This window comes from Lynx canadensis, chromosome A3, assembly GCF_007474595.2.
Source record: "Lynx canadensis isolate LIC74 chromosome A3, mLynCan4.pri.v2, whole genome shotgun sequence".
Lineage (NCBI taxonomy): Eukaryota > Metazoa > Chordata > Mammalia > Carnivora > Felidae > Lynx > Lynx canadensis.
The window spans coordinates 34,571,405-34,593,326 of NC_044305.1; the positions used below are offsets into that span (position 1 = coordinate 34,571,405).

Genomic DNA, 21,922 nt, shown 5'->3' on the forward strand with positions numbered 1-21,922 from the left:
CCCGCCGGCTCGCGGCAGCCGGGCGGCCAGCCCTGCCCCTGCCCACCCCCAGCCCAGCCCGGGCGCGCCGCACTGGGCATGCTCCGTAGCCTGGGCAGGTTGGGGCTGCGAGGCGACAGCTTGGGCTCTGGAGCCGGGAGGCGAACCGGGAGGGAGACTCGGGGCTGGGGCGGAGGGAGCGGCCGGCCACGAAGCGGCGGCAGGGCCCGGGGCCGGGGACACGCCGAGCCCCGCGGGCGGGCGGGCGGAGCGGGCCGGCGCTACCCCTCGGATTCGGCTAGGAGCGCCCGCGGAGACCCCCCGCCCTCGGCAGAGGTGAGGATCGCGCGCGGGGAGGCGGGGAGGCGGGGAGGCGGGGAGGCGGGGAGGCGGGGAGGCGGGGAGGCGGGGAGGCTGGGGGCGGGCGGGGGCCGGCGGGAGGGCGGGACCGGACGCGCCAGGAGGGGGCTCGGCGGCCCGCTCTCTAGGGGGGGAGGGGGCTGGTGGCGCGGGGAGCAGTAAGTGAGCCGCACCGCAAACAAGATCTCACACACATACGCGCGCACACACGCGCGCGCACACACTGGGTCTCCAGGCGGCGGCCGTGGCCGCATCCCCGGCAGCAGCTCCCGGCCAAGTGACAGGTAGGAGAAGGCATTTCGGGTCCCGCCCGAGGATGCTCCCGCCCGCCCGGGCCCGCCGGGCTTGTTTGCTCCCGGCGGGTGCGTCCCGGACGCGCGCGCGCGCACCCGGATGCCCTGCCGGGGAGCCGGTGCAGGTGCGGGGTGCGAGGCGCCGAGCGCGCGGGAGGCAGGGGTCCTCGCGCCACCCCCTCCTCTATAATCATCGCCCACTGGGTTTCCTCAGACTCGGTGCAGACGTTCACCGCTTCTGGCTAGAAATAGCTCGGCCCGACGTGTATATGATTATTTTGGTTGGAAATAGTTGGCACTGTGCAAAGCATGTAAATGTGTATGCATGGGGATCTTCTTACCTCTTCTGGAGAGGTAATAGAAATGATTGAGTATTTCCACTTAAAACAACACTGACAGGGCAGCATTCGGTGGGGGGCAGTGTTCCTGCCTCCTAAAGGCATGTAAGTGATGGAGATTAAAGGCTGTCTTATTTTCAGAATTTTAAAGTTGCCTTTTCCTTAACTAATTAGACCCTGTTTATATAGTACAGTACTTCTGACTGTAGACTTTATAGGCAGGACAGTATAGAAATACGGAAATACAGAATTCAATTTCCAGTTGTTTCTAAATGTACCTTAATCTAGAATCATAAAACTCTCATAAAGTATCATTTTTCTAGAGAAAATACAAATGTCCATTATATTTTTAAACACTTGCATGTATTTGAGAGATCACTTCCTACTCCTCTTTTTTTTTTTTTTTATACTCTTGTAGTGAGTCTATTGTTATAAACACAGATGTTTTAAGTTTAATTTCGTTCAAACCATTAATGGCAGGTCACTTTTTTTTTTTTAACCACAAATATGATACATGGTGGTCTATAAGTTAAGTTATGAATGTGTGGAAATAGATGCTTAATAATTGTTTGGCTGGCAATAATATCATTCAAACATAGCTCTGTGATACCTAAAATTGTATTGAGTTTCCTCTTTAAAGGGAAATAAGATTCATAGAGTAAACATGACTAGGAAAAGCAACTGGTGAATTTACCTGGGCCATCTACAAAGAGGGTAAGAAAGTGTCTAAGGACCTGTGTTCTTCAGGACAAACTGTGTGTGTGTGTGTGTGTGTGTGTGTGTGTGTGTGTGTGTAAAATTTAACTTTATCCTTTTAGTTTTTTCAGGACTCTTGGTTTCAAAAACATGTGGTTGAACTGAGAACCTAATGTTATGTACTCTTCAAACTTCAGTGGCCTAAGTTGTAGAGTCCTCTAGAAGCACAGAAATCCAGCTAGGTAGGGGCGAGTGGTTTAATCTGCCATTATCCATGTTATGTAATCTAGAATGCTGTGTTTTTCATAGGACAGTCTTGCATAGTTTTCAGCTGGTGTTTCAATCTATTATGTCATCTTCATTTTGAACTGTAGAAGTTTAATAAATGATTTCCATCTTGGGAGAACACCTGTTTTCATAGAAATTACTTCTTAAGAGCATTTTTTATTGGCATTTTTATATTACGAGACTTGCTGCCAGAGCTAGTAACCCTTTGCATATAACATAGCAGAGCTAAAGGCACCCTGTATTAGATTAATTGTGTTATTACTCAACCATCCGAACTTCGTTTTGATTTAGCTTTGATGCTATCACCACCCAGCTTTGAATTAATGGCTGTTGAAAATGCTATTCTACAAGTAACTGTCAAAACAGAATTTCTAAGACTCTGTTTGATCACTGGATACACATTTCTGTCTGTCGGAATAATTCTACCTTTATTTTACAAATGCACACCCACACAGAAGAGCTTTGTTCTCAAATACTGTCTTCTGAGTTTTATATTTGTGTGCCTAAAAATGTGAATGATATTAAACTGCTTATGTCCCCGGAATCTTGAGGTGGTATGTTTTTGCTTATGAGATAGCGAAAACTGGAGGTTTCAAGAGCGGTAGGGTTACCAAAAAGCTTTTGCAGAAGTGGACGTTGAAAATCTTTAAAATCTGTCACTTTGAGCTGTTTCATGTCCAGCAGAGACCTAGCCAGTGCCTTTGACCCTGCTCTTTTGTCTTTCCCAAGAGTGCATCCAACTGTCTTTGCCTTCGTGTGTACTTCTGATTTTGGTAACATGGGCCAGTTATATTTATTAAGAATTGAAATGTGTTTACCTAGTAGTTATTCCAACCCCTTGAAGTTAAAATTGGGGTGAAAGTGACTTTTCTTGCTGCTGTATTTTCCTTAAACAGATCAAACTGGTGTGCTAATTTGTGAACGGATGTGATAGGAGTGAAGTCAGCTTCTGGATTTTGTGTTGCATTTCCATCCTAAAACTTTCAGATGTGGTCAGCAAACTCAAATATCACAATTAACTAATACATTTTATGGATTATTTATTTGTTTAATGTTTATTTTTATTTTTGAGAGACAGAGTGTGAGTGGGGGAGGGGCAGAGAGAGAGGGAGACACAGAATCTGAAGCAGGCTGCAGGCTCTGAGCAAGCTGTCAGTACAGAGCCCGATGCAGGGCTTGAACTCACGAACCATGAGATCATGACCTGAGCTGAAGTCGGACACTTACCGACTGAGCCACCCAGGCGCCCCCTCCCGTTTTATGGATTATTTTAAAAAATTGTTAGTAATTAGCTGCTGAGTTTGATTGTTGACGTTTTAAAGTCTTGTATTGAGAGTAAATTTTTATCTTTTTGAATCACAGCACTTAATGTAGTCATAGAAAAGAAAGATTATTTCTCATATTCTCCACAAATGCCCTTAATAGTGAACTCAAATATTTTTGGAGAAGCAAAGATATTCTTTGAAACTTAAAATTATTTACCAGATTGAAGCTAAGTTGTCGTCCTTTGTGACCACTTGTAAAGTAGGGATGAAACCGCGTGTTTATTGGCATTCATGACCTAGGCTTTTAATAAACTGGCTATCACAGTAGGTCTTGTCAAACCAAGAACTTCTGCGTTTTATACGCAGAACGAGGTCAAGGACTAATGGAGACGCTTTAATGATCACACTTAGTATTTCATGTCCAGACTGAAGTTTCTAAAATAGGTGATTTTCCCCTCGTAATGTGAACTTGTAGGCCATATTAGTGTCAGCCGAAAAGACCCACTGCCTATCGAGAAATAAATACAGCTTTTCATTGCTGACGGTGGGCAGCAGCGACTTTCTGTGGTTTTGCTGGTGGCGTTCAGGTGTTAACTGTGTCGGCAGGGACACTGCTTAGTTTTCATTACTGTCCATTCTGTGTTCTTTGTCTCCCCCGTGGTGTTTAGGAAATACAATAACCTTACATAGGTCTTCCCCCCATTCCTTGTTATTTGTTTTTCTGTGTCATAGTTTCTTTTTTGATAAAGCCTTCCCCTTTAAAGTAGAAATACTTCCTCAAGGTGTAGTATTGTTTGTCTAGTTATACCTTAGAATAATAGAAAGGTCTGGCACATTCAGAGGCTGTGATTCTTTAGCTAACCAAATATAAAAATGGGTAGTTTACTTCTACTCCCCCAGTGGAAGTAGAGCTGGGTGATAATGCATTACTGAGTAGGTGAGTGAAAAGTTTGCATTGCCCTCATGGGAATTAAGCCTGCCTTCAAAAAAAAAAAAAAAAAAAAAAAAAAAGAAATCACCCAGAGTCGCTTTTTATTCTGAAGGCCAATTTCACTTAATTGCAACAACCGCCCCCAAATCCCACTTTGTAAAAGTCTCTGTGGAAGCTCATGCCTTTGGATGCTTTTCATATGCTCAAGGTGTAATCCCAAGTTCATAGAGGAAGTGGAATCACTAAAACCCTACCTTCCAGGTCTTAGCTGGGAGATCCTTCTGTGCAAGAGGATGAATGGTCAGCAGTTTTTATTTTTCTCTGCATGAACTCTATCCAGTTTTTCTTTTCTGTTCTTTGAGGAATCAAAATAGTTGAAAGATACATAAATCAAAAGAAAGTTTTTCTCTGAACACCTCTGTAGCCTACTACCTATAAATCCTTCAATGAGAAGGTCGCATACCAAGTGAAGGCCAGATAGCCTTATCTTATCCTGTTGACTGGGAGTCTCCTTCAGGGCTCCTCTCCCATGATCCTTTGGTATGCTGAGGGTTGGGAAATTCTACCTCTAGCTACCACACCACCCTTGGGCCAGGCAAATCACTGCTCTAAGATCCATTGCCCTTAAAGCATTCTTTTTCTCCTGAACAATTAAAGGATGTTTTTGGCTCCCTGACATGGCTGAAGTAGCCATTTCTTTAGAACCAGAGGAAGAAGGTCACTTGAAGTAATTAGTGATAAACGGCTCATCCAGAGAGAAGAGACCACACAGACCATTAGATTTACACTTGACAGCTTGCGCTCACTTCTAGAACAGGAATTCTTCGTCTTGGGTCTACCTTGTAATGGTTTCAGGATGGACTTTGGTGGGTCTGTGAGTATACCTGGCAAATGAATTACATCTTTATTTGCACTTACTTCCAAGTGACAGACTAAGTATTATTGTCGCTCTGAATCTTGATGTTTAATGGGTTGCAAAAAAAGCACATATATTACTAGGTATGTCCAGTTTGTTTTTCTTTAATTATTTCGATAAGTATATTCCAATGTAGTTTCCTTTGCACTTGATTTTTTTAAAGTTTATCTATTTATATTTTTGAGAAACAGAGAGAGAGTACAAGTGGGGGAGGGGAAGAATGAGAGGGATAGAGCACAGAGCCCGACGTGGGACTAGATCCCATGAACTGCAAGATCATGACCTGAGCCAAAATCAAAAGTTGGACACTTTATCAACTGAGCCACCTAGGTGCCCCATTTTTTTTTTTTAAATTTTAATGTTTATTTTATTTTACTTTTTTTTTTTGAGAGAGAGACAGAGTGCAAGTGGGGGAAGAGCAGAGAGAGAGGGAGACACAGAATCAAAAGTAGGCTCCAGGCTCTGAGCTGTCAGCACAGAACCCAATGTGGGGCTTGAACTCATAGATCACGAGATTATGACCTGAGCCAAAGCCACCCAGGTACCCCCTTCCTATTTTTTTTTTAAGTTTATTTGTTTTGAGAGACAGTGTGAGTGGGGGAGGGGCAGAGAGCCAGGGAGAGGGAGAGAATCCCAAGCAGGCTCTGTGCTGTCAGCACAAGCTTGACACGTGGCTGGATCTCACATATGGTGAGATCATGACTGAGCCGAAACCAAGAGTTGGATGCTTAACCAACTGAGCCACCCATGCAACTGTGCACTTAATTTTATGCGTTTAAAAATATTATGGGTGGCTCAGTCAGTCAAGTATCCAACTCTTGATTTCGGCTCAGGTCATGATCTCGTGGTTCGTGAGTTCGAGCCTGGCATTGAGGTCCACACTGATGTTGTGGAGCCTGCTTGTGATTCTCCTTCTCTCTCTCTTTCTCTGCCCTTCCCCTTTTCATGCTTCCTCTCTCTCTCTCCCCCCCAAAATAAATAAATACACTTAAAAAAATATTATGCTCATAAGGGTCTATACAATTCACTAGATTTTGAGGGTGGGGTCTGTGACCCCACTGAAGGTAAAGGACAACTGCTCTAGAAACACTTCGTCTTAGAGACAGGTGGAGGGTAAGCATGGGGTGGCGGGGGTGGCAGGGGTTGCACACTTTCAGCAGTGTGATGTTGCTAAGACCCTGAGGTGTTAGAATCAGGCAGACCCGAGTTCAAATCTTGACTGTGTTATCTATTAGCTGTGTGACCCTGGGCATCTACTCAGTTCCCCCGTCTGTAACACGGGGAGAATGACTCCATGGGACAAAAGTGCCCGGCACTGTACTGTGCACGATACTGGGTATTGTGTTACTGTTGCTGTTGCTGCTACTGTTATCAGTCCTTCTGATGCTGCTAGGGTTACTGCTCACCCTCTCGTTCTCCTCCTCTGTAGGAGCAGATGTTGGACCTATCCTTACAAAGCAGGCTGAGTCAGTTCCTGTAGAACTTAGGACGCTTGCTCTGCTCTCCTTGCAAGTTACAGAAAGTTCTGGGCACCTTTTTGGGCTGCTGTGAGGTTCTAGATCTTCCTCTGGATTCTCTGTGACTGCGGTTAGACAGGGGCATGTGACATTAATTCAGCCCTAACTGCCTCAAATTCGGTGACTGTCACTCAGTGAGTCAGATGCTGTCACCAGGTCATCTGTGCCTCCCGCCAGGCTTGTACAAGAGACCATAGTAAGCCACCGGGGCCTGGAAGGAGAGAGGTATCCACGAGAGCAGTTTGGAGGTTGCTGGTGTTAGGAGGCTTGGTGGCTCCTGTTTTCCCACTGGGGCTTCAGTGGGTGCACTCAGCGTCTCCACTTTACATGGTAACAGCAACAGCGGCAACAAAACAACAGACATTTGTTGAGCAATTAAAGTGTGCCCTGTCATTTAATCCTTTTTTGGGTGGTTACTGGTAGTCTCTCCGTTTTACACTTGGAGGCTTGGGAAGGTGAAGTGACTTTGTGGGGTTCAGTTTAGAGGTAGGATGCAAACCCAGGGAGACTGATGCTGGATCTCCAACTTCTAACCATTGGGCTGTTATCTGCAGCTGAGGTACATGCTGCCGAAGGATTTATTGCCATAAAAACCTTTGTGACCTGGGGCACCTGGGTGGCTCGGTGGGTTAAGCATCTGGCTCTTGATTTTGGCTCAGGTCATGATCTCAAGGTTTGTGAGATCAAGCCCCCCATTGGGCTCTGCACTGACAGTGTGGAGCCTGCTTGGGATTCTCTCCCTCTCTCTCTGTCCCTCTCCTGCTTGTGTGCTCTCTCTCTCTCTCTCTCTCAAAATAAATAAACATGGGGAAACAAAAGCTTTGTGACCATTATTTTAAGTGACTGGGGTGAGGGATGACAGAGAAGCTTCTGGCAACCCTGCTGCTGTAAACATGGCATTGAAATAGGAAGTTGAGCATCACACCATGGGTCTTCATGTAATCCTACATAGTTTTGTTTCTGCAGGTGCATGGGCCAGAGTCTGAGAGAAGGAGATTACTAACTACTACTCTGGGTAGCCTAAAAAAGAATTTTAGATTTCTGCAGGGCCAACTTTTACCTGGTAAGGTCCCTCCTGGTGCCATCCAGGGTGTGGCACACTCTTATTTTTCTGAGGGCCAGGTAAACAACAGGTAGCTGGCTGGGTGTTAGAGACCTTAGAGAGTGGTAGGGGTCTCATGTATCCAGGAGGCCCGTAGTGCCCCTTCCTAGGGAACAGCTGCCATGCAGGGCTGACACGTTTGTGCCAGGTGGGCATGGAAATTCTCTACAATCTTAAGAGAAGCATGAAATCCAGATTTATTTTTAAGTGTGTGATCTCATTTAAAAATGTTTAGAAATGAATTAAAGAAAAACAAGCATGTCAACCCCTGGGGTGGCCAAACAAAACCCATTTGTGGAACGAATTCTGCCCATCAATCAGGTCCCATTTTGGTCCTTTTGTCAACTGCACTGGGAAACACTGAGTACTAGAAAGGGTCAGTACTGTACTTTCATCTTTAAGTAAGCATGGCATCTTCTTTATTCATGCGTGTTTTTTTTTTTTCCTGTTGAATTTCTTACAAAGGTTGCTATGGCCATTTATTTTCAGTGCATATAGATCTTAGATTTTGAATTTCTGCCTGTTTTTCCTCACCCTCATTATTCTAAGACGTTAGCAAATTCACAAAGTTAAGGGAGGCAGGACATGGTTTTCTCTCCGATTACATGGTGCTGCTTTAAAATAAGAACACCTTGGGGTGCCTGGGTGGCTCAGTTAAGTGTCCAACTTTGGCTCAGGTCATGATCTCATGGTTCATGAGTTTGAGCCCCACATTGGGCTCTGTGCTGATAGCTCAGAGCCTGGAGCCTGCTTCAGATTCTTTGTCTCCCTCTCTCTCTTCCCCTCCCCTGCTTGTGCTCTGTGTGTGTGTGTCTCTTTCTCTCAAAAATAAGTAAACGTTAAAAAAATTAAAAAAAATAAAACAAGAACACCTTAAGTGTGGAGAATTAGGTGACTTCATTTATGGGGACATGCAGGTTTTTGCATACGTCACAGTCTCAAACTCAAACCAGTCCCCCACAACCCCCCAGCTATTTGGTGTTTGCCGTACCTGTCCTGGACATACAGAATGTAGATCTGTTTCTGCAGGTTAGCTTTGCAAGGTGCAATCTACTTAACAGCCCTCATTTTCCTTTTGGTTCTTAAATGAGTGATCACAAGTGATCAAATCAGAGTAAAGTCCCTTTGAGATGGATTTCTCCCATATCTGCTGATGCATTATCATTGGGCAAATCACCAAACCCCTTCTAGGATTTCTGTTAATTTTTTATTTTCACTGGTTTTGAAGATGATGAATGTGATGCATTAATACGTACCAATCCAAATGACAATATAGAAATACAGAAACAAAATGTAAAATACTCTTACCCACCTGCACTTATCCCCAAATATGATCATTGGCAACAGCGTAGAGTGCCCGTTTCTTCTCCCTTTTCTGTGCATTTCTGTGTGTAAGTATATATTCATCTTTTTCTTATTATATAAGTACCATTATTCTGTCTACATTTTTTTGTGACTTGCTTTTGTTCAATTAAGGTATGTCATGAAGCTCTTCCCATGTCACTGTACTGGTTATCTTTTTCCTTCTAACATTACAGAAACTTTGGTAGTGCGGGTACACCATATTTTATTTAACCATTCACCTGTTTTCACTGTTGCACACTGGAAGATTGGAAGATCACTGTACATAGGTCTTTGTGCACAAGTGCAAGATTTTCTTGTAGCTAAGTTCCTAGAAATAGAACTAATTGGTCAAAGGGGTATGCATATTTTACATTTTGAGAGAGTAATGCCAAATTGCCTTTAAGAAAGGCCTCCAAGGAATTTCTATCTCATGGAACCTCAAATTATGAACATATCCTCTAACTGAAGCCTGTCTCACATTGTTACATTGTTTCACTAATTCAGTGGGATTTCATTTATATACCGTGCACCAGGAAATGACTTGAGAAATAGCCTATGTCCTTAAATTTCTTGAAAATGCAATACTTAATCAAAATGAATTTCTCAGTTCAGAGGCCGGTTTAAAAACTCCTTAGTAAAAAGATACCTTGCAGACTCTGAATTGGAAATCTGTATTCTGACCAGTTTGGTTAGCTGTGAAATTCTAGATTTCTCACACCAGGGACATGTCATAAGCGCCCTTGAATATGTGGTCAGAGAAGTGAGGCACTGGAAAGGCAACAAAGGTTGATTTTGACCTGAGAAAATCAAGTTAATTTCATTGCTAAAAATTCTGTCCAGGCGTATTTATAGCTTTTGACTTTCAAATACTTACTTATTTAAGAATCTCATTTACTTTCTACTTAGAGAATTATGAAGTTCAGAGGTAATGCTATTTTATTGAGATTTATTATTTAATAGATACCTGAAGGTAATTTTCGTAATATTTAGAAATGATATATAGACAAATGATATATATACATTAGGAACCACTCTTTATTTTCATTTAAAGAGAGATACTGGGAAAATGCAGAAAATCCAGGTCACCGATTCTCAATTTTTTTCAGAAGTCACAACTTCAACAACTATAGTTGTGACCAATAACACAAAGTGAATTAGTACTTTTTAGAATTTTGTGCCATCCCTTGAAAGACTGACTTGCTTGACCTTAAAGTATCGCGGGATCAGGTTTAGTAATTTTGATCTGGGTAAAGTGTAGGAAAGTGAAATATTTCTGTTTTTAAAGATGGCTTTGGTTCTCTCATGTCTCTCCAGATACCCATTTAAAAAAATTTCTGGTTAGGTTGGCAGTGACATTCGGATTCTGATTGTGTGCCTTCTGCATGTTTATTTTTACAGCACGCTGAATTGTAGAAATATGGTAGGATTCATTTATATTTCCTTGGCATCGAAACCTTGCTATTCAAGAAAGTGTGTACTAGGTTTTGCTCATGGAAATGTTGCAATGATTTACAGTTTACAGACAATTTCCTTTGATAATGTCTGTGAGAGCCACAGTGGAGGGCCCCAGCTGGTCACTCTTTAACTCTGTGTCATTCAGGGCCTGCCAAGGAACAGATGGCATGTGTAAACTGAGTCCTGCAGAGGGTTTAATAAAGGGACCCTTTGGAAGGTATGGGCAGGTGTAGGGAACACAACCAGGTGGGTGCTGCAAAGGGACTTAGCAACGGTGGGGAGCTGTTCTTGTTCTGATTGAAGGGGAAAGAAGGGCTGTCTGGCATGAGCTGTGTCCTTTCGTAGGGGGACACAGTCGACCTGGAATGTGCCCGCAGGGACACCGTGGGGGAATAAATATGCCTGCCTCATGCTTCCCTTGCCCCCCAAGCTTCTGTCTGGTGCCATCCATTAGCTGAATCCAGTCAGAAACCAAAGGGCACAGGGGAGGAGGCAAGGCTGGAGAAGGATAGCAAATGGGTCTGGGGAGTCAAATGTGGACTCCACCCACCTGCCATTCCATAGCAGAGGTATCAGAGGTCAGGCCAGGGTGGAAAGCCCATGGCCTGGTTTGGTGGGCAAAAAAGAGCAAACAGCTACAATGATTACATTTAAATTGAAGATGGGAGTGTTCTACCATGCCACATGGCTAACATCAGTAAGATTTGTGTGGTGGGCCTTAGAGAAACCTTTTTTTTTTTTGGTAATTTTTGGTTCATTTGAAATGGATTCTGTTTCTTGGCATATGCATAGAATGGAAAACTTTATGGGTTTATCTGAAGAACCAAAAGTATAGGCTGTAGACAGCTGAGACAGAAGAGATTCATAAAGTCTGTCAATATGGAGTTGGATACCTAACAGATAATTCTTTTGCTTTTAATATTTTATGAAAATATTTTACTTAAAATGTCAGGTACCTGGGGGAAGAGACGAGGAGGAAATTAAGGTTATTAGCAGTAATTTCCCTTCAAAGAAGTCAATTTAACTGAATCATTAGCATCACTGAATGGAAACGAACAAGCTTTATTTTTCCATTTGTTCAACATGGCAGTAAGACTCTGAGATTTTGGGCTCATTTATTTCCTCGTTTCCGTGGCCCTGTTGTTTGAAAAGGTAGACTGCTCTGTTTGGTTTGTGTACTTGTTCTGAATGAACAAGCAGTGAAACTTGATTAGAATCATAAAATCTTACTGCTGTAAGGAATATCAGAGTTCATCTCTTCTTACCTCCACATGTTACGGTGTAAGAAAGCAAGGCACTAGCTGTTAGCAGCTACCACTGTGCAAATTCCCTGAGTTGGTGACTCTGGGGAAGTCACGTCACTTTGCCAACCTGAGGGATTGTAGATTAGTTCACTTTTGCTGTTACCTTACACACTCCCGAAGTCCCTGACTGCAAGCGCTTGCTTGTTCAACTTCTACAATTTTATGTATTAGAGACAGAGCTTGCTGAACCTCTTGTCCACCACCCAGCTCTTAAAATGGTATTCTCTGGAGGTCTCTTCCTGACTCCTCTTGCTCTATTTACTTTCTGTACAACATAACTCGTCCACTTCTACCATTTTTACAACCTATTTGCTGATGACTCCTATATCCCCGACCTCTTGTCTGAGCTCCCCTTGTAGCCTGTTGTCTGCTGGATAGCTTAACATTCAAATCCTATGGATACTTTCACATCATTGTGTCCAAACAAGAAGTCCTCAACTTCACTTCAAATCCACGTCTCATCCTGGGTTTTAAATCTTCGTGATACAAGTCACTGATCTGTGGAGTCTGTCTTATTAGTACCTTGCAATTCTGTCTGCTTTTCTCCATTCGTGTGCCTCAGTTTTGTTCTTAACATTCTGTGCATTGATTCTGCCTGTAATTTTTAAAAAAAAAATTTTTAATGTTTATTTTTGAGAGAACTGGCAGCACGGAGCCCAATGTGGGGCTTGAACTCACGAATTGAGAGATCACGACCTGAGCCGAAGTCTGACACTTACCCAGGTGCCCCTATTCTACCTGTAATGTTTTAATCTGCCTCCCTGTTGTTCTCTCATTCATTCCTTATCCTTGTGTTGTGCTGGCTATTAAGTGAGTATCAGGTACTGTAACAGCAAGTGAGTTGCAGCTCTTGCCCTCAGGGCTTTACAGTTTACTGGAGGAGGTGGATAAACAGCTACTTTATAAATTTACATCTCTGCCGCTTTACCCCATTCTCTTTACTCAGCCAAAGTAATTTGCACAAAACAAATCTTTCCATAGTGTTACTTCTGAAATGCTTCAACAGCTCCTTATTGTTTTCAGGACTGAATTCTGTCTCTCTGATTTGCCAAATATAAGCCATCCCCAGCCAGACCGCAACAGTGAAGTTTTAATGCTTTAATTTGCATCACCTGTACTAAGCTACATTAAAATTCTAAGAACACGAGGTCGGTGGCCATAGTGCCTTTGCTGACTTTGCACTCGACCCCCTTGTGCAACTGGCCGAATCCTGCACACCTCCCACAGTTGTCTCCTTCCCTGACTGGATTTCAGCTCCAGGTTGGATGTCCCCACCTTAGTCCTCCTGTTGGATGGTTTGCCAATTTTAGCCACAGTACGACTTTCTTGGGGGAAAGGAAAAATCTGGCGCATATTGGAAGACTAAATCATCGTCTCTTAAGTGATTGAATAACTAAATGCCATTATCGCAGAGTCTGCAGATTGGGCAAATTAAGGAAGCGGTCTGATGAGTCAGCAGAAGAGGTGCCATGTTACATAAATTGAAACCATCTGCAGACTTACAACGGAGGGAAAACATATTCCCTGATTATTTACACTGGCCTCGGAGAAGTAGCACAGTGATCAGTTTGGAAAGATGATCAGTAGTTTGAAAACTCTACATTCATTAATTTTGCTGGCAGAAGTTCTGATATTGATAGTATCCCAGAACCAGAGGAGACATTTCCCTGAAGATAGCTTATCATTCATTCCTGCTGGGCACACTCTCACATTGTTTTTTCTATGTTATGAGTTCGATTTTAATCAAGTTCTGCTTATTTTTCTTACGGTGTGTTAGATCTCCTAATCAGAGAAGCTTTTTTTTTTTTCCTACTTGACTAGAAACTCACAGGAAAAATGTATTTATTTAATCAGATTATTTTTATTAAGTGGGACTCTTGGTAATCTAAAATGCTTTGTATTTATTTTCTTGTAGCATTTTATTTTCAAAATGGCCTGTGAACATATCAGTGCCAGAGAGAGAGAGAGAGAGAGCGAGCAGGAGAGCTATTAATTAATTGAAGGAAAATACGGTGCTGAATATTGTTTTTAAGAGAGCATCTTTTGTAGTTCCCAAATCAGGAGGAGCATTTTATTTATGATGTTGGTTTGAATCCTATGATGATAGTGACTGTGATGGTGTTAACCTTGCTGCCCGTCCCACCAAGCTTACGGTGTCAGTTGTGGTTTAAGAGGTAGAGTTCCTGGGGTGCCTGGGTGGCTCAGTCAGTTAAGCGTCCGACTTCAGCTCAGGTCACGATCTCCCTGGTCTGTGAGTTTGAGCCCTGCGTCGGGCTCTGTGCTGGCAGCTCAGACCTAGAGCCTGCTTTGGATTCTGTGTCTCCTTCTCTCTGCCCCTCCCCACTCTCTCCCTCTCCGTCTCTCTCTCTCTCTTTCAAAAGTAAATAAGCATTAAAAAAAAGAAAGAGGTATAGGTTCCTTCTTTGTAATTGGCATCTTTTTGATTTAGCAAATTTCTTTTAGCTTTGTGTTGAAAAAGGTGCTGGTGAAGTACGTTAATTATTGGATATATCATCATTCCGATTTGAATGGAGATAACATTTAGAAGGATGGTAGGTTAGCTACTGTAGGTTTCACAACAGCACCATGAAAATTCAGATAGGGAATATTTCCTTTCATTTAGCCTTTTTTTGGACCTGTGAGGCCCTCTGAGAACCTTAAGGCTGGCCTCATTCTGTCCATTCTTCATTCCCTTTGAAAGAACTTCAAAGTAACTAGTTAGAAGTTCCTCTCCCCTCTGTCATCAGCAGCATACAGAGATCTCTTGTGCCGCTACCAGAGGGAAAGGAGTGCATTTGGAAGCACAGATGATTTGGGTGTGAACCTTTCATGAAAGCGACCGCCCTTGAAGCCAGCTGTCCTGCACCCTTCTGCTACATGTTAATTTTTATTTCCTCAGCTTGGATTGATAAATGTGGCAAACCAACAGCTTTTACATCAAGATTGATAACCAGGAAGAAGCCACTCCTCGATTAAGAGCAACAATGCGCTTTAAAAACCTTCTGGAAATGTTGCACTTTTTACCCAACCAAGGCTCTTCCAGGCTTTGTCAGAGAGGTGAAGGCATAAATTACCTGGAAGATATACCTCACTGCTGAATAGGGACAGTGGTTTGGAATATCTCAAGAAAAATTCCCGAGAGCAGCTGTTTGATTGCAGAAGGGGTATGATGCAAGGAACAGAGAGCTAGTGAATCAGTGCTTCCTCCCCTCACTCGAGCTGCGAAGACCATCAGAAAGGAGTTGTTACGCATGTGTACACACACATGCACAGTTGGGGACCGTAGGCTCGTAGGCCATGCTGTGGACCGGGATGTGTCAAAAGGCACCCTATAAAGAAACGGAGTCAGTTCTTTGATTATTTTGAGTCATTACAGGGTGGCTTTGTGATTTTTCAGAATGTTGTTATTTCCCAGGATACTTGAAGACCAGGCCAGGCCCCAAATCCACTGTCCCTTTAGGGCTTAGTGTGCCCTGGGCTTGACAAAGGAATGCAACCCTATTTAATTCTCTGAGTAATTCTGCAGGTTAGGTGTAATTACCACCTTTGAAAACTGAGTGATTAGAGCACTTACTCAAGGTTGCAAGGTTGATCAGTATAGTACAGACACACAGGCTTCCAACTAAGGGCATCCCTACAGCTACATCTGTGGTCAGCGAGCTGCGCAGGACGCAGTTCTTCCCTGTTGTCTGATGAACTTGTGGTTCTGATTCAGGGTAGCAGTGTGTCCACTTGAAAATATTCCCCTCCTTGGTCTCCTCTGCAGCCGAGACTGCTTACCCAGTTCTGGCCAGCAAGATATGGATAGACATCTTTGGGTAGACTTTTCCTTCCTGATTTCTTCCTTTCCTTCCTGGCACCTGGACGTGATGCCTAGACTTGCAGATGCCATCTTGTGGTTGTGACAGTGAGCACAGGAAGTAGGAGTCCAGTTTCCTGATGACTTATTTGAGTGGCTTTACCAGCTCTAATCAACTTACCTGTGAGTTTCTTGTGAATTGAGAAGGATAAGTGACTAATTAAGTCGCTTTGATGGGTATTATAGACTGAATTGTGTCCCTCCACAATTCATACATTGAAGCCCTAACCACTAACTCAGAATGTGACTATATTTGGAGATAAAGGCCTTTAAAGAGATAAGTTTAAAATGAGGCTATTAGGTTGGGACTTAATCCAATCTGACTGGTGTCCGTATAAGAAGAGGCTATTAGGACTCTGGAGAGAAACCAGGGAGGTGCCTGCACACACAGGAAAGGCCATGTGAGGACACAGTGAGAAAGTGGCTATCTTTACGCCAAGGAGAGTTTCCAGAAAACAACTGTGTTGGCACCTTGATTTTGGACACACAGCCTCCAGAACTATAAGAAAAAACATCTCTGTATTAATTAATTAATTAATTAATTATCGCAAGCAGGCTTCGTGCTGTCAGCAAAGAGCCCCATGCAGGGGTGGTGGGGGGCGGGGGATGGGGTTCCATCTCACAGACTGTGAGACCATGACCTGAGCCAAAATCAAGAGTCAGACGCTCAACCGACTGAGCATCCAGGTGCCCCCAACATTTCTGTTATTTTATTTTATTTTTAATTTTTTAACATTTATTTATTTTTGAGAGAGAGACAGAGACAGGGACAAGGGTGTGAGTGAGGGAGGGGCAGAGAGAGAGGGAGACAGAATCTGAAGCAGGTTCCAGGCTCTGAGCTGCCAGCATAGAGCCTGACATGGGGCTTGAACTCATGAACCATGAGATCATGGCCTGAGCCAAAGTCAGACACTTAACCAACTGAGCCACCCAGGTGTCCCCAACGTCTCTCTTATTTAAACCACCCAGTCTGTGGTATCTCATGTGGCAGCCAAAGCCCTTAATACTGGGCGGGGGGGAGGAGTTCTTATACATGCAGCTGAAAGCAATCCTATGAATAGAGTAACCAAAACAAATGGAAGTATACCAGAACAAAATAATTTAGATGATTTATTAGTTCTACTGTTTATTTTTTTTAACAAATGCTGTCCCCATAGTATTCATGACACTATGTTTACTTTAACTGCCACTATTCTGTCCCAACACAGCCATGTATGTATGCACATGCACACCCACACGCGCGTGCACACACACACACACACACACTCTCTCTCTCTCTCTCTGAGCTTCCTTAGGCTGAGGTTGCCTGTTTCTGTTTCCTCATTCATAGCACAATATTTGCAGATAGCAGGTACCTTTTACTTGTTTGTAGAATAACGTATTTAAAAGAATGTACAGTTGACCCTTGAACAACATGGGGCTTTAAGGCACCAACTGGCTGAGCAGTCGAAAATTTGCCTGTAATTTTGATTCCCAGGAAACTTTACTAATAGACTACTGTTGATCAGATGCCTTCTTGATAACACAGACCGTTAAGATGTAGTTTGTGTGTTAATATATATTATATACTGTATTCTTACAATAAAGTGAGCTAGAGAAGAAAATATGTTATTAAATCATAAGGAAGAGAAAATACAGTCCTATACTGTAGGACTTTTTTTTGAAAAAAAATTTTGAAAAAAAATTTTTTTGAAAAAAATTTACACATAAGTGGACCTGCACAATTCAAACTCCTGTTATTCAAGGATCAACGGTACTTGGCAATATTTAGGAAAACAGAATGGTCAGATCAGAATAATGATACAAAACATGTGTGCTCTTTTTATCATTTCTAAGTAAGAATTTTGGTGTTTGAACACATATTCCTAATTTAAAAAGGTGATTTTTGTCTTAAATTGGTTTAGTTTACAGGGGATTTGTTTCCCTTGAACTTTCCTGTCAATTCATTGGTAGGCAGGGATTTAGATAAATCATATATTGCCTTTAGTCTGTTTCTCTTATTTTTTTCTATATGAGTTTAACATGCTTCTTTAAGGAGTCATAGAGTTGAAACGTTTCATGTTAAATGAGCTTAAATCATTTCCCATAATTAGGAACTTGAAGCACTGCCTGATTTGCAATTTGATAAGTAATGTGCACTTATTGAATTTTGCTGCTATCAATCTAAGTCCTGGGGTTAGTTTTTTAAAACAAAATAAAAATGCTTTTGGTTCTTCTTTCTTTGCTTTTAACTTCTAACTGAGCTTTTAAGTAGTTCAGGAGATACTTTAATTTCTTTTTAGGTAGTTGGTGCTTTTAATATTCTTTTGTGTGAAGGATAAATACTTTTGCACATGAGGCGCAGTATAATGCTTTGCCTGACTTGGTGCTGTTTAGACTGTATAGTACTATTAGTTAAGTCATGCAGAAACTTGACAGCTTAGATATGATATATTTTGTTTAGAATACTCTACCCAGAACCTGACAGAGCTACAGTATTGAATGGGGTCAAGGTAATAATGTGTCTTGACTCCTTTTATATGTGCGTGGAATTTCCGTGACCACATGAATTCATCTGAACTTACTTGAATACACTAATTATGAGTCCTTTGGCTCTTTCAAGCAATCATAACTCATTCGTAATTTTTAAATTAGATTTGTGCAGTAGCTAACACACAGTAGATTCTTAAATGTATCATAAGATGAATTTGTAAGATGGGGACACTGACCATATGCTGTCATAATACTTCTCTTTATTTCACGGGTTTGTATGTCCTGTTTTAGATTTGTATGCATTCTGCTGTTTCTAAAATTGGTAGCTAAGCAATGCATTTTTTAACATTAATTATCAAGTTTGGTCTTACTCTTAAATTTCTTGTGGTTGCATGAGGCAGCACAGTGAGCATCTACCTTGGTGATCCCCACTTTCCTGGGTTCAAATTATATTGACCTTGACTATAACCTTGACATTTAGGAGAGTTGCCTAGACCCTGAAAATATAAAGCCCAATATGATTGTAAATGCCTGTTTCTATAATGTCCTCAATTACGCAACAAAAATAGTCCAGAAAAATTGTTAGGATACATGAACATTTTATATAGGTATTGGCCTTGTATAACCCAGACTTACCCACAAGAAAGAGTTCATTTTCTGAAGAATCCTTCACCAAACCAAGGGTTAGGTTTACAGTCCTGAGGCTGTGACTCTTTGGTTATTATAATCACAACATCTGGAGGAATCTGTTTCTTCCTTTGAACATAATGGTATGCTTATGCTTTTTTTTTTTTGCTTTGGTATTTTTTGGAGGGATGTTATCAAATGTGTCTATCACATGACTCATTTTATGGTATAAGAGGTTATTTGGATTAAATTGTCATTGCAGTTTTTGCCCTGTCTGCTTTACTCAGACTATACAACCTTATGAAGAGTCAGGCGAAGCCAACATGACAGAAGAAAAAGTGATTATCTGAAACTCATCTTATCTAGATCAAAAAGGATGTATTTTATAGCTTAGGACATCACATAGAAAATATCTTTGCAGAGTTACTCTCTCAAGTGTGGCGTCAACGTATGGGAAGAAAACCAGCATTTTTCAAGTGCCTAGTAAAGGTTAGGTATTCCACCAGGGGCTTCTGGACGTAACTCATCGGGGAGACGGTTTCACAGAATGGTTGTGCCTGGAGTATTGTGGGGTCCCAGCTTTGTCAGAGTATCCTTGGGCAAGTTCCTGACCTCCTTCTCATTGTCACTTTTTACATGAATCCTTTGAGATAGGCAGTGATATCCCCATTCTATAGAAAAGAAAACAGGCTCATTGAAGTAAATTTGTTCAGAGCCACATAGCTAGCAAGTTGCAGTGCTTGAATCTGGTGCCAAACCCTGCTTCAGATCCAACTCCCTCTCTCCCATTCCATGTCATCTCCTTTCCAAAGCTGTGTCTCAAAGTTCAGTATGGCTACTGAGTTGAATGTTTCAACTAAGTAGGCTGGTCGCTTTCATGTTGAATGAGCCAGATTAGAAGTACTGGTTATAAGAAGAAGGCTCGGAAAAGGGAATTGGGAGAAGGGACTTGGAGCTGGTCATTCCCCTAGCTTGACTAAGTGGCCTTGAGGAAGTCACCTGTCCCACTTACCTCATAAGTGAACTGTTTAGGCTTACAGAACTTTCAGATCAACCCTTTTATCATTGTGAACTATTCCTCTTTGTCTCTGGTAAAACTTCTTGTGTTAAAGTGTGTTTGTCTTAATATAGCCAGTTCAGCGGTCTTTTGCTTACTTTTTGAATGCATGGTGTAACTTTTCCCTTTCTTCTGACCTATTTGTGTGTTTCTATTTAAAGCGTTTCTCTCTCTTGGGTGAGTATAGTTGATTCTTGCTTTATTATTATTAATATCATTATCATTATTACTACTATTTTTATCCGTTCTGACAGTCTGCCATTTGAATGGAGTGTTTAGTCCATTACGTTAAAAAAAATTTTTTTTAACGTTTATTTATTTTTGAGACAGAGGGAGACAGAGCGTGAGTGGGGGAGGGGCAGAGAGAGAGGGAGACACAATCTGAAACAGGCTCCAGGCTCTGAGCTGTCAGCACAGAGCCTGATGCGGGGCTCAAACCCACGAACTGTGAGATCATGACCTGAGCCGAAGTCGGACGCTTAAACAACTGAACCACCCAGGTGCCCCTAGTCCATTATGTTTAAAGGAGCTCTTGATATAGTTCTGTATTCTGGAGATAAAGTTTTAAGAGGTATATTACATTTGCATCTTGATTTTCTGTATCTTCTCAGTTTCTAATTTCTAATTAGAAGTTTCTCTTTCTAATTTAACTTTATGAAAAAAAGTCTTGTAGAGGTTGGATGCTTATTAATGTAACTGGTTTGTTGTGTGGGTCACACTTAGTGAGACACAAGCAGAAAGCAGTTTTATTCTTTTCCCACCTTGATGTTGGGTGATATTTTTGGCAGATTTCATAGCTGTCGAGTCATTTTGTTTGAAGTATTGAAACCACCTAATTTTCAAAAATTAGAAAAATGTGTTTATAATATGAATCAAAACTTCCTTTTTCCCATCCAGGGTACAGCTTCTCCCGTTTTCTGTCCTTGAGTCTGACCAGTGGCTTGGTGATCATGAGTGAGGAAGAAAGGTCATTTCTGGTCTAATTCTCCTCTCTGTTCTTCTCTCTATCCAGGGTCTCTGGCTCCTCCATAGTTGGCAGGGGGCAGAAAAAAGGTTTAAGACTGTTTTACTTAGCTGGTGCTGTTTGTTTTCATGGCCAGTTCATCCTCATACACATCCTGATGGGTTTTTGTGGAGGTTCCACGCAAGTTCATTGACACCATGCCATTACTGGATGTGGGCATTGCAGCTCCTGGGTAACCATGGATAATCTTCAGCTCCTATCCTCCACTGGTGTATCACTGGAGCATCAGAGAAAGCAATGACATATGGTGATGTTAACTCAAATATATTTTAAGAGTTGGCAATGAATGAATAGCATAAATAAAGCAGAAAGATTTGGAACAGGAAACAGGTAATTCTCCTAATTTATGGAGCAGATACAGATAAATATAAAATGTATTTATCAGTCTTTTGGTAAGTTTTTCTTCAAGTAGAAAATAATCTCAAAATATTTAATATGCTTTTGTACTAGAGTCTATAGGTGACAGCATGATGAATTCATTTTAACGGTATAGATTTAATCCTGATTGGAGTTGATTACCAATATACTTTCAAAATATATTAACATGTATCATTTATTACACAATAATGATTTATCTGAATAAAAAGTTCTAAATAGGTACTGTCTAATGCTTAAAAATAACCTTGGAGCTTATGAAAGTTATGCATGATCAACCTAAAAAGAGAGTAACTGAAAAGCACAAAGAAGGCAGGAAAGTGCTCTTAATCTAATCATAAACAGGTAACCATTAGAGGCCAGAATGAGAAACCCCAGATTGCTTTTGCTTATTGATACATTTTTTTGCCATGACTTCGAAAAATTGGTCTTTTCATAGTAGAACTTCCTTTGATCTATATTTAATTTGCTCACTTTATTTTTCTGTTAAAGACTAATAAGAATTCCCTTTCATGGCAAGACTTTATATGTGGGAAGCTATACCAGGATTGTATCCAATATAATCAGAAATCTGCTAAATATAACTTTCAAACATTATTTGTAGAGTAGAGTTTGATGTAATTTTCTGAGCCTTAGTCAGTTGTTAAGAATTACTTTAAGGTGCGGAAAAAGAAATAAGGAAAGTGAGCTGGTGCATAAGAAAAGAGGGATTTTAACATT

The 21,922-nt window shown here is 41.8% G+C and overlaps 1 protein-coding gene across 1 annotated transcript in view; it reads left to right on the forward strand.

The window, feature by feature from the left end:
- Positions 1–259: 259 nt before the first annotated feature.
- Positions 260–21,922, forward strand: part of PLCB4 (phospholipase C beta 4) — a 424,450-nt gene continuing 402,787 nt past the window's right edge. Inside the window, exon 1 of the mRNA XM_030310086.1 lies at positions 260–315. The gene's annotated coding sequence lies outside the window, so the exon portion shown is untranslated. The remainder of the gene's footprint in view (positions 316–21,922) is intronic.